This window comes from Megalops cyprinoides, chromosome 18 (genome assembly GCF_013368585.1).
Source record: "Megalops cyprinoides isolate fMegCyp1 chromosome 18, fMegCyp1.pri, whole genome shotgun sequence".
NCBI classification, from domain to species: Eukaryota; Metazoa; Chordata; class Actinopteri; order Elopiformes; family Megalopidae; genus Megalops; species Megalops cyprinoides.
Window position 1 is genome coordinate 21922115 of NC_050600.1, and position 12126 is coordinate 21934240.

Genomic DNA, 12126 nt, shown 5'->3' on the forward strand with positions numbered 1-12126 from the left:
CAGATGTGTTTACGTGTGGACATTGTAAGCAAACCCACCTCGTTATTGTCAGCATCCTATTAGTGTCATATTACCTCACTACAATTCTTAATCCATGCAAAACTGGGTTATCCACATAGCAGGACACATTGATCTTTTCACACTAAGTGCATCCTGCCAATGGGATATGAGCCCTTTCAAAAAAATTAGATTATGTACTAATAAAGTAATCCAATTAGAATTTTGTAAATGTATGGCTCCTGACTGGTTCAGTCACCATGGTGTATGTCTTGAGTGTAGGCTGAGCTCTATGGCCCTGATTTAGTACCAGCCCTTTCATCTGCCAAAAATTCTCCGGAGCCCACAGCAGGGGAACAAATTGGTTTCCTTCTGCTAGGGGATGGGCAGGTTGGGATGGTCAGGTTTGGCCTGGGTCCCCTCATCACACTGCTCTTGGTAACATCCAGTGGCTGCAATGTGCTTGGGTGATATCACTGGGAGAGCACCTATCCTCCAGTTAGGGTCCACTACACTGCAGTGCGCTGGGAGGCTGTGAAGAATAGCTGCATTGCCTTTCACGTGTTTTGCAAAATTGTTGTTACCTCACCATGTGCTCACGTGCGAATGCAAAAATTGTCAAAAAAAAACAGCTGACTGGAAAAGCAGGAAAATTAAACACTTTTTTTTTTAAATGAATACATTTGTTAAGATCAACATCTGTTTCACCATATCCACTGAATCTCTTCCAAAGGTCTAGAAAAATGTCAGCTTCTGGATATACTTTTACACCCAGATGTGTGTGGCCCCGAGGCTAGAGCCCAGGCTTCTGTTCTCTTGCTGCACCCAAACAAGAGACAAACAAACCTGACAGAATAAAAAAAGACCGATAACACAGCTTAAAGTATGGTGTGTCATCATGCGTAATGAGGTCTCCTTCTACAGTAGGATGGGAATAAATGTGGACACTGTATGACTGAGTGAGCAAGTCAAATCTGCACCTCTGTGCATGGACTAAACACACTACACTGCAATAGGTGGAAACAATGCTGACACGTGGGTCTTTCTAATAATAAACTATGCTAGTCACTTTGAATAACAGTGTCAGCTAAATGATTAAATGTAAATGACAAAATGGCGAAGGTAAAACACATGCGGCAATGTAATGTGCTTATGGGAAAAACCAGCACATTGGAGCACAGATTTTCTTCGTCTATAGGGCAAAAGGCAATGGCAAGAATACGGCTGTTGAGGACTTAATCAGTTCATTCACTGTATAACAGTTTTACATCAGGAAGAACAAATCGTTATACACTGACACATCACCCAGATGCGCATACATTATTGTAATATAATCGTGTATGGAGATTTGATGGCTCAAAAAAACATTTTAAACGGCATAGTGCCTGAAGCAAGCTATATTGTGCTTTATATTCAGTACAATGGTAGAATATTAGGAAAGAAGCCTATCCTCCCTTGGCTTGACGGCAGCTTGTGGCGTCGGGGTTTCCCCATAGCCTTTTAAAGAGCAAACCCCTTTAAATAATTGAACAGAAGTGCTGTAAACAAAGACTCTTTAGAAACAGGAACCACTTAAACAGTTGCCGCTGATGCTATTTAACTGCGCGTTTGCTGATCACCACCAAAACTAAGCCACTGCCTGGAAAAAAAAAACATTCAGTGTCAGAGCGCCATGCTCAGCGTTCTGATTTTTGTCATTTTTGAGTGAGTGGCAGTATTTGCATATTGCCATGGAGAGGGGGAGGATGCATGTTACAGGATGAGCTGAGATGTCTGTGAGCACGTGCTGGCTTTGCTAATGATTCAGCGACACGCGGGTGTCTGACGTCAATGGGATATATATACTGAGTTTCCTGGCACGTGTTAATATTTGATAATGCTGTAGTGTCTATAATGGCAAATCAATGCGGACATGAAGAAGACTCTGGGTACGTGTGTGAGCATTTGTCTGACCAGCCTTTCTCTCTCTCTCTGTCTCTCTCTCTCTCTCTGTCTCTCTCTCTCTCTCTCTATCTCTCTCTCTGTCCCTGTTTATGCATATCCTAGATTTATGCCTCACAAATGAATATACAATAATGCAAACTAATTCATGAATATGGAAACATGCTGTAGCATGTTATGTTGTCTGATGGCATGTGAAGGTTCATCTGTGATTTGGTCCAAGTGCGTCTAAGCCGAGACACTTGCTGTGCAATGAAATGAAAGAGTCAAACTTTTGTTTTTAATCCCAGGTTGCAGGTGTCAACCCTGTTAAAGACAGCTCTGATCAGTCACATTCATCTGTCATCACATTAAGTTATTTGCAGAGGTGGACACCCCGGCTTCAGAAAGTAAAAGTCCGGCCACGTATTTGTTTCACCCATGCACTACACCAGCTGAATGTAATTAGTACTCTTAAACCAGGTACAGGAGCTGATTAGTGAAACCACCTTGTTTAGTGAATGGCTAGAACAAATACGTGGCAGGACTTTTACTTTCTGAAGCCGGGGTGTCCACCTCCGGTTGTTTGTTTGTAAGGCAGACGCCCTTATCTAGAGATATTTTCTATTTTCTTATTGTTCCTCCATACAGATGCATATATCGTATGTTGTATTTGCAGCACGTTTTGCCTAGGTAGTATAGCAGCACTTTATTGTCCCAGTGACTGTATTTGATATATGTAACCTTAGATCAGATTAGTTCTGTCTCACTACACTGACCTTGTGCTCAGCTTCAGCACTATCTGCATTGTATAACCTGTACACATCCTGCCCTTGTACCTGTTGTTTGCCCACTATATGCACTTTTGTGCGTTGCTTTGGATAAAAGCATCTGCTAAATGAATTCAGTGACACAATCTGGATTAAATGCATTGTTCAAAGGTGGACTAGCGGTAGCCCACCCAGAAATCAAACCGGCAACCTCTGTATTAGAGGCTGAGCTCTCTCACCACCTCACCACACAGCCAGCGAGGACAGGCCATGTAAGCATGAGCACTGACAGACTGAGTCTGTTTTTCCTAATTCGAGTGCACTGGCTATGTGTGTGAGTCACATGAAGCTGGGTCTGAGTCCCCCAGCAGTCTCTAAACAAGTAGGACATTACTTTTCTTCGTCATTGTGAGCTTGGCGGTCACATGATTTAACTAAATATTGTGCAACAATACGAAAATTGTAATACTCAAAGTTGGTTTTTGAAATTAAGAAGATACACCACAGAGGTTAGATTAAATGCTCTTTCTTGCTTTAACCCACAAACCAGTACTCCATTATACTCAGTGTGTTAAATTCACTCAGTAGATGTCAGTAGATGGCATTAACAGGGAGCGGAAACTGTCTACAGTATCTGAGGCAGCCCTCAGTGTGGGTAGTTAACTGTAACGCGCTGAGTTCTGCTTTAGTCTGGTTAAACACTCTGACTGATACTAGTTTAAAAACCGACCTTCACAAAACCTTCACTGCTCAAGCATACCAAAGATTCTGCCACACAAGCACAGCAATGGGCAGACTGTTTGTGAGCTTTCTGTTGTCATAATGATAACACACGGGCAATACTGAAACCCGGTGGATGAACTGAAAGGCATATGATTTCAGCGATGTTCAAAGCTTTCACCGAGAGGCTTGAAAGCATGTGGCATTGCCTTTGGAGACTGATAATGGCTAGAGTGCAAACAACATGAGAAACATACAATGGGGATTATTTTGCACTTGAGAGGAGGGGAGCGAAATTTAATAGCCTTGCGATCAGCTTCAGTAAAACGCCCTGTGAGAGTGAAGGGTACAGCAGAGAAGCTATAGCAGAAGAGAGGCCGTGCATTAATTTTGGTGAAAATAATTTCATCACAGCAAATCTTTTTTTCACAAACCAGTATTGAAATCACGCCATGGGATGCCTTTTAACCATAAAACTTCTCTTTTTGCACGTACACGTTTCCTCACCCCTTTGACCGTGTGTGTGTGTGTGTGTTTGTGTGTGTGTGTGTGAGCGGGGGAGGTGGAAGGGCGTTCAGCGATGTTAGCGCCGGGGTGTCTCTCGGCTTCCTTGGGCAGGCATGCAGAATCAAACCCAATGTTCTCGCCTGGGCGACTCTCGTCCCACTGTGGGCTGCGTAGGCCCGTTCAGCGTGCTCCGGACTCGCTCGCAGTTTACGTCGACCTTGGCCATCCTTTACCCCTCAAAAGCTACGAAATCCAAAAAAAAGCAATTGGGTGTCGAAACCCTGGCTATGAATGCGCGTGCTCCTTTGCAGGTAAATGGTAAGAAGCTATACGGCTCGGCCCCGGCGAATGGAGGTGCTGCATTATTGAAGGCCGCGCTGAATTTTTTAGACGCTTTTTCTCCTCCTCAGACAGTGCTGTTGATTGCGTTTCCTGCAGCCTCGCGAAGCAGAGTTTTCTGACGTGTTTTTTTCCGTTTTTTTTTAGAAGGTTATGAAAATTTTAAGCTGGCTGTGCGTGTGCTGATGTGTGACTTGAGGACAGAGTCCCTGCAGGCTACCCCGAAGGCTTGCGCCCGCCCTGAAGCGGCTCCTCTTTTCGCCAGCCGACAGGCTTTGTCTGAGAGAGGCTAAGCGGACACTGCTGATGACATCACATGACCCCCCCAGAAGCTCAAGCCCTCGGTCGAATATATATGAAGTTCTGGTCAGTGATGTATTATTGCTCATTGGCCCATAATGCCAAGGAGACAAGGACATTTTCTCCCATCATCCCTGTTTTCTCACAGAGATTCAGTTGTTACATTACATTACATTATCGTCTTTTGGGGCAATTTTGGGGTGCAGCAGCAGTACCCGAGCAGGGAATTGAACCAGCAACGTTTCAAGCCCTGCTCCTTACCGCTACACCACACTGTTGCCCATAAGGAGATGTTTGGCTCCCTAACATTGTAATTTGAAATATTTTTCTTACTTTCCAAAGACAAGTAGAGAATTCAATGGTTACCGAAGTAAGGATGCAAATACAGAACACAAAGTATACAGTCTACAATATTGTCAACATGTCAATCCTCATTTCAGTTGTTGGATTTCCCAAAGAGTTTTTAGGAAATGTTCATATTCGGCAGTCTCATTTTGTTTTGTCTGGTCTTCTCCTGTATTTGGTCGGTGTTTTGCAGAACAGTGAGAGAAAACTTCACTGACCAAACCTTCATATTTTTGACAAAATCCAAGCCCAACAGCTGTGTGATGTCATACACGTATCTGTCTGATGACATACATGGATCCACATGTTGTGCGTGGATCAAAGGGTCCGATAGATGCATTCTTAGTGGGGTTCGTACCAACCCAAGGGGGCATTAGTGGTGGGCGGGGGGGGGGGGGGGGGGGGGGGGCGGCTCTGAGGCAAAAATTGTTGGATATGGGGGATGATTCAGGCTACAAAGGGGAACATCACATTCTAAATGCAGATCAAACATAGCTGTAGTTAGCTGTACTGTAGCATTTTTTTATTTCCTTTGTGAACTTATTTTAGCCACACAGAGTAGAAAATCTTTTTTGATCACTCAGAGTCATTCAAGTATGGCTCCTGTTCTGTGTCCTCATGTGCCCCTTTGACTTCTTTACTGGTGATGCAATGTCATCCCAGCTGTCCCTTTAGACTCCTCTGTCATCTCCCCAGCTGCACATGTACAAACCCCCCACCCCCCAGGACATCTGTGGTACTTCTTGTCTCATGCAGTCAGTCATTAAAATCCTTTCTGAGACAGGCCAGCAAAGACAAGCGCTATCGCAGACAAGTTAACAATGCAAAGTGTTGATTCAGCCCTGTTGAGCACATTCTGTATGTACACACAGACACGACTCTCTTGCAGACGTGCAATATTTATTTCAATATACTCTCTTATGAAAAACAACATTGACATGTTGTTTACGGTGGCGTTCTTGACGTGTGCGCTGATGTCAGCTTGTTGCGGAACTGGATCCGTTTCCTTGCGGCAACACATGGCCGCTTTTTCCCAGGCGACTTTTTACCCAGAATGCACCAGGAACCACTGCCATTCCTCCGATTGCAGTCTCTCACGTTTCAGTTTCCCCTGAGAGGAGCATCTGTGACAGAAAAAGGCACAAACTTCGGCAAAGTTTGGACGAGGTGACTCCTTTAAAAAGTACATGGTATCGACCAACGTGCCCAAATTAAATAAATAATGAGATGCCGAGCAATGAGCGCGCAAACAAATTTAGATATCCGGTGGGTTTTTTTCTCCGGCACTGCACCAGCAGTAAGCTTCAGCTTGTGCGTTTACTTCGGCGATAAGGACGGGGGTGGGGTGGGTAGGGGGATTATTCCTAAAACGGGATTTGTAGGGAAGGCAGGTATTCTCCAGGGTGCATTAGACACACGGCTTACGGAGCCAAGAGGAAGAGCCTGAGTCTGAAATTACATCTGAAATACCCAGAGCTGTCTGAATTGGGTATGTGGCACACATTAAGAATGAGAACAGAATGCAAATGTGCAAATTATGCTGTGAAATAAACTGTCGTTAAAAAGTTGGTAAATGTGAATATCGAACAGATGCTTCATTATGGCCTGGTGGTGGAAATGTGAGGATCTAAGTTAGGCCCTGTGAAATAAAATCTCTTGTAGAACTTGTTCTCAGGAAAGCAAAAATATTCACTGTGATGTGCTTAATTTTACATATGCAGTCAAAGCAATCTGTTCTAACAGAAAAAAGGAACATTCAACAGTAAATACATAAATAGAAAAGTAAGTTTAAATAATGTCATACAAACACATCCAACAGAACTTCATGTCATGTGTGCCATGTTGAATTTGAAAGCAAGTAGGCATTAATAATAAGTCCCTGAGTAAACTAATATCATTCATGACAATAATTCACACAGTAAATATCTCTTGCAGAAATACACACACACACACACACACACACTTGTGGACAGTTCTGACATTTGTTTCTCTCTGTTCCCAGCCAGCCATTGGGGTCAGCCCATGACTGAGTCAGACAGAGCGCACAGGCGATTGACACACGTCCTCCTCGGGTAGCCGGAGTACAAAAATCTCTGGAGCTCAGATTCAAATGCTTTTCATTTATCGCGTATAACATGAACATACACCCCCCTGAGCCAAATGAACTCATGCGTTGTGCAGCTTGACCTTTCCTGAAACAGAGAGGATGAGAGGGAGCCCTCTCCCGTTGGCTGTGTCATGACAATGGGGGAGGGTCGGAAGGGGGATGCCCAGGGACAGTGAGGGGAAGCGGGAATCACGGAAACGTCGACCCGTCGCATGGAGGAAGGGACCATAAAGCAGAGAACGGACAGGGTAGGAGCTGGGGACTGTCTGACCATTTAAGGACAGACCTGCTCTGTGAAATATCACTTACCTCACAGCTACCATTTTACACTTGCATCTGCTACGGGACTTAAGCTTTTCTGGAAAAAATTGCTACATTTTTAGTGAGTATTTGAAAATAAATCCCAGGGGGAGTGTTTAGCTGGATGTTTCAAGCACACAGCAAGCCACTAGCCCCTAAAGGGCTGATTCATAAGTGTGTGGTGCAAATGTATCTGCTGGGTTTTTTCTTGTAGAAACTCCCTTAGTGTCCTTTAACGGTACTTTGTGGGACAGGGTGGTGAGGCAAGCGCAGGCCCTGCCGTGCCCATGACGAAAAGTGAAAAAGTGAAAAGGAGGGAAGTTGTAGAGGAAGAGGAAAGGGTGACAACCTCAAGGAAAATCGGATGGGGGAGTTCATTCTGAGATGCATTAGCCACGGAAAGAAAGGACACGCTGATAACAGTGACAATCACAGTAACGCTGAAGGAATCCAAAATGGCAGTAGTGATCGTGGGCTGCTCTGCGCCTGTGCGCTCGGCTCGACTTGACTCAACCGTGGTGATCCCGCCGTGTCGCCGGCTCATTAGGTTCTGACTCGAGCAGAGCTGGCACGCGGTCTGGTCTCTCTCACTCCGCTTTCAGGGGCGAGCGGGCAGAGGAGCATCTTAGCCTGTCCCCCTCATCTCCCGGGCGAGGTGCCTCGTTAGGGTGATGTAGATGATCTGGGATTGGATGTCCCGCACCGGGAGGGACAGCGGCAGGCTGAGGCGGATCTCTGTGTGGTACGGTTGGGATTCAAGAGAGGGAGTGGGGCACATGCTCGAGCAGATCGTCACAAGAAACAGAGGGCTTCCCCAGAGGTCAGAATTAGGGATATTGCATGATTGCATGATTTGCTTGCTGTAGATTGCATTATTTACTTAGTCTTCCTTGAAACTGCAGGATACATTCAATTTCACTACCTTGCCCTAGGGTACAGCAGCTCTGCCTCTTATGATAGTCAAACCTGCAGTCCATACTGGTTGCAGACCCTATTCCCTAGTCATTAACCCTCACAGCCACTTCCCAGGTGGATCAGTGGTTCGGTACCCCAAAAATGTGCGCAATGTGGGTCAGTGCTGGCATATTGGTGCCAGATTCCAGGTTCCATCCACACATTCAGGTACAATAGGAAAAACTCACTTTCACCTGAGACAGAAAGAGGACAGAGAGAGAGAGAGAGAGAGAGAGAGGGAGAGAGAGAGAGAGAGAGAGAGAGAGAGCAAAAGATAAACATCTGGTTTAAATTCAGACAAGAAAGTTATATCGCTCTGACATTTCCTTCAGACAGAGAGGGCATCGAAACAGCAGCACCTGGCGTAAACCCTTTAAGCTCATTGCACAGCCTGTCCAATGACCTTTGACCCCTCTGTCTACCCACAGCCCAAGTGCTGCTCTGGCAATGATATAGCATGCTCTACATTTACCACCAAGGCCAGCATCAGTTCTGTTAGGAGCATTCACAGTGGGAGTCAATTTATTTGTCAACCGGTGCCACAAATTTAATTAACTAAATAATTAATAAAGTCGATAGATGGATTTTTAACAAAGCTCTTCTTTTCACGGATCATCAGAGCACTAAATCAAAATGCAAAGTGATTCCTGTCCTGTCTGGATGGTTATATATATTTGGTGTATGGTGTTTTTCAAGACATCAAATCTTGTTTTCCACACTCGTTGATTTAGCATTTAAAAACCTGCAAATTTAAATATTTTTTTATTTCAATTTCCAATAAAACTGCAGGCTGCACCCCCCCCCCTTTTAATATTAAATCTATCTCCAAATTTTATTGCAATAGAAAGTGGTTTACTTTTGACTTGCATACTCAAGCAAGCAGGAGATTCCAACTTATTTCTCTGCATCTGTCATTATTCAATATCAGTCAAATTAAGGCTGACCCTCTGTGCAGCAGAGGGGACCTGCCTGAATCTTTCTTAATCAAATTGCAATAACGCTTGCAAATGAGAACGATATCACAGGGAAAATGAAAACTCAGGCTTGAGCTCAGGCTCAGTGTTTTGCAGCTGCATCCTTTTTGGGAGCGTGCTCCTCCGCGGTCTTGTGGCCTGCGAGAATTCGCTTTCCCGATCATTAGTGCCGGAGCGGCTCCTGTAACCGACCCACCGTCAGCGGCAGCTGCCCCTGCTACGACAGAACTGGAGCAGAAAATCAGGATAATTTCATTGTGGTAATCAGCCTCCCGCCCGCTTTCACGGAAAAAAAACGAAAGAGAGAGACAGAGAGAAAAAAAAAGGGGGGGGAGGTAAAATGGAGAGGTCCAAACCCCTGAGTCCTACGGTTCATGCCTGGTTTACCGCAGTTTGAGCTTGCGTGTTTGTGTGTGATTACAGGTATGTGTATATATTGTATGTTGTGGGTGTGCCTCCTCATATGTATAAATGTCCATGTGCCTGTGTGTCTACTTGTGCGTGCACGTTGTTATTTTTCAATCCATTACCACCATCTTCTACATTAGTTCCACACCTTCAAACCCCTCTCCCCGCACCCTTTCAGTGGCAGAAACAGAACAGGCTGCACACACACCACCTCACCGCACCGCGTCACTCCCTCTGCGCGTCAGCTGAATTCGGAGGGGCCTGCCAGGACCCAGAGAGCGCTGACGCAGGTGCGCGGGAGGTCAGGACACTGCGCCTGACCTCTGCGCACCCCTCAGCGTGACCCAAACCCCGCAGCGCCACACCACGGCCTCTCTCCATAGCAGGTAATCAGATTCCCCCTTGCCAGGGCTGGGTGAGTTACTGCTGCGGGCCTCATTAATTGGCAATCAACCATGATACGTCTGGCCCTGTTCCAGATGTCCTCATGCGCACAGAGCCGATGTGAACAGGGAATGGAGATGTGGCGTAAGGAGGATGATACTGGTTTGTGCCAGTTAGATTGGCCCTAGCAATGGCAAAATGCAAATAATATCCAACAAAAATGGATGATGGCAACAACACCGGGCTAAAGATCTATGCCTGTACTGTTTGTGAAAGATACACACCAAATCTGAAATCTTTGCTCAGTTGCACTTTTCCATAATTACATTACCCCAATGGATTTGCAATTTGCAGTGGTTTACAGTTGCATTACTCCAGTGTTTGAAAATGAAATCTTTTTAAGGCAAAATGCATGGGCTTAGACAAACTCAGAAAGAATGAATCAGCATTCTGTACTGGGGGACTGTGCTCAGGTTACTGAAGCACTTCACAGCGTGTCCAGCTAAAGCCTCCATTATGCTAGCCCTCAACTGGAGAATCCAACAAAAAAGATACAGCTGCATGGTTTCATCACTGATGTTAAAAAAATGCATTGTGGTTAGATTGCAGCTATTCCTAAGTAACCCCCCCCCCCCCCCCCCCCATGTGGATTCAAGACATCATCAGGACCTTTTAATGTGGTTGGTGGTCCGTGCTAGAGAAGTGGCACCAGCACGCATCCTCACAGTGCCACCAGCAGGAGGCGTAGAGGTCGCCATCTCCACACCGCGCTCAGGAGAGCGCCCAGCTGGGGCTGCGCTGGCCTGCTGTTCCCAGATCAGCCCGCCGCCACCTGGGTCCTCCCAAGCCGCTGGTCGGCAGAGGCCAATCGGAACAGCTGCATCACCACTGCCATTTCCCAACTTTGGAGCTGCGAGCGTTTCAGTGCATTGGTTGTGCTCACCTCATCTCTGTATAATGCACGCGCTCAGATCCGATTTTGCACAGGATGATAATTGAATTAACATATTATTTTACATACTACCAGGGAGCAGCAACCCTAGAGGATTTCAACAAAATGATCTGTGTAAATGGAAATAATAAAAAAAAAACACTCACTACATCTGCCAGCTCTCCTTGTTGGCGAAGGCTGTTTACTGAGTTATTGAATTTTTAATGCCATACATACACAAATATTACATATTAATGCGCTCGATATCTGCGCGGGCAGCCTAATGCACTGTGACACACCGGCCGTTGGAGTTCGCGAAAGTTCACGTGTGCCAGTCCGCCATGTGGCCCGGCTGGCGCCAGCGCAACCGGCCTCATCAATATGGTAAATAGCTGTTTATATTTAGCGATGCATGAGTGGAAGAGTCATTTCCATCCGGTCGGTTTTGTCTCCCTGAAATTAATTTCGGGGCCCACGCAAAGGGAGCGCAGTTTAATATCTGCGGCCAGACAGGGAGCCTCGGCAAAGCTGCGAAACAGAGTTGTTTTTCATTCTGAAAAAAAGACACCCAGTCACAGAGTATTGTGCCCGACGCGAACGGTACGGGGGTCAGAATGAGCAGACAGCTGGCAGACAGAGCTCTGACACCGTATTGATACGTAAGTAAAAATGACAGTGAAAGTGAGAGGGGAAAGTGCACGTCCACAGATAAGGAACCGATCGAACCTATCAGGCAGACACTGTTAGCATCCCACCAGCTTTCAGGTAACATAGAGGCCCGTTCCAACAGAATGGCAACAGTCCTCTCGGTAAGGGTGGGGGAGTTGGGGAGGGGAAGAGATAATTGCGTGGATTTTAATTTCAGCAGAATCCTCTCCTGTCTTTTGTGCAAATTGTCGTCGACCCCGAGGTGCCACATTTATTGAATCGGAAAAATAACACCTGCCAGGATGACACACATCCCTGTGAGAGAGGAGAAGCCTCATCGCCAGGGGACCAACCAAGACCCACATGACCGCAAGAGGGGCAGTGTTTACCCAGCAAACTGATGCAAACACCTCAAAACAACACATTGTTGCCATGCGCAATCATGCCCTTTAGAATAGATCCTCTGAAAAATGACATAAAATCCTTGATGTTATCATTTTGTCCATCTTCTTGGTGTATTGG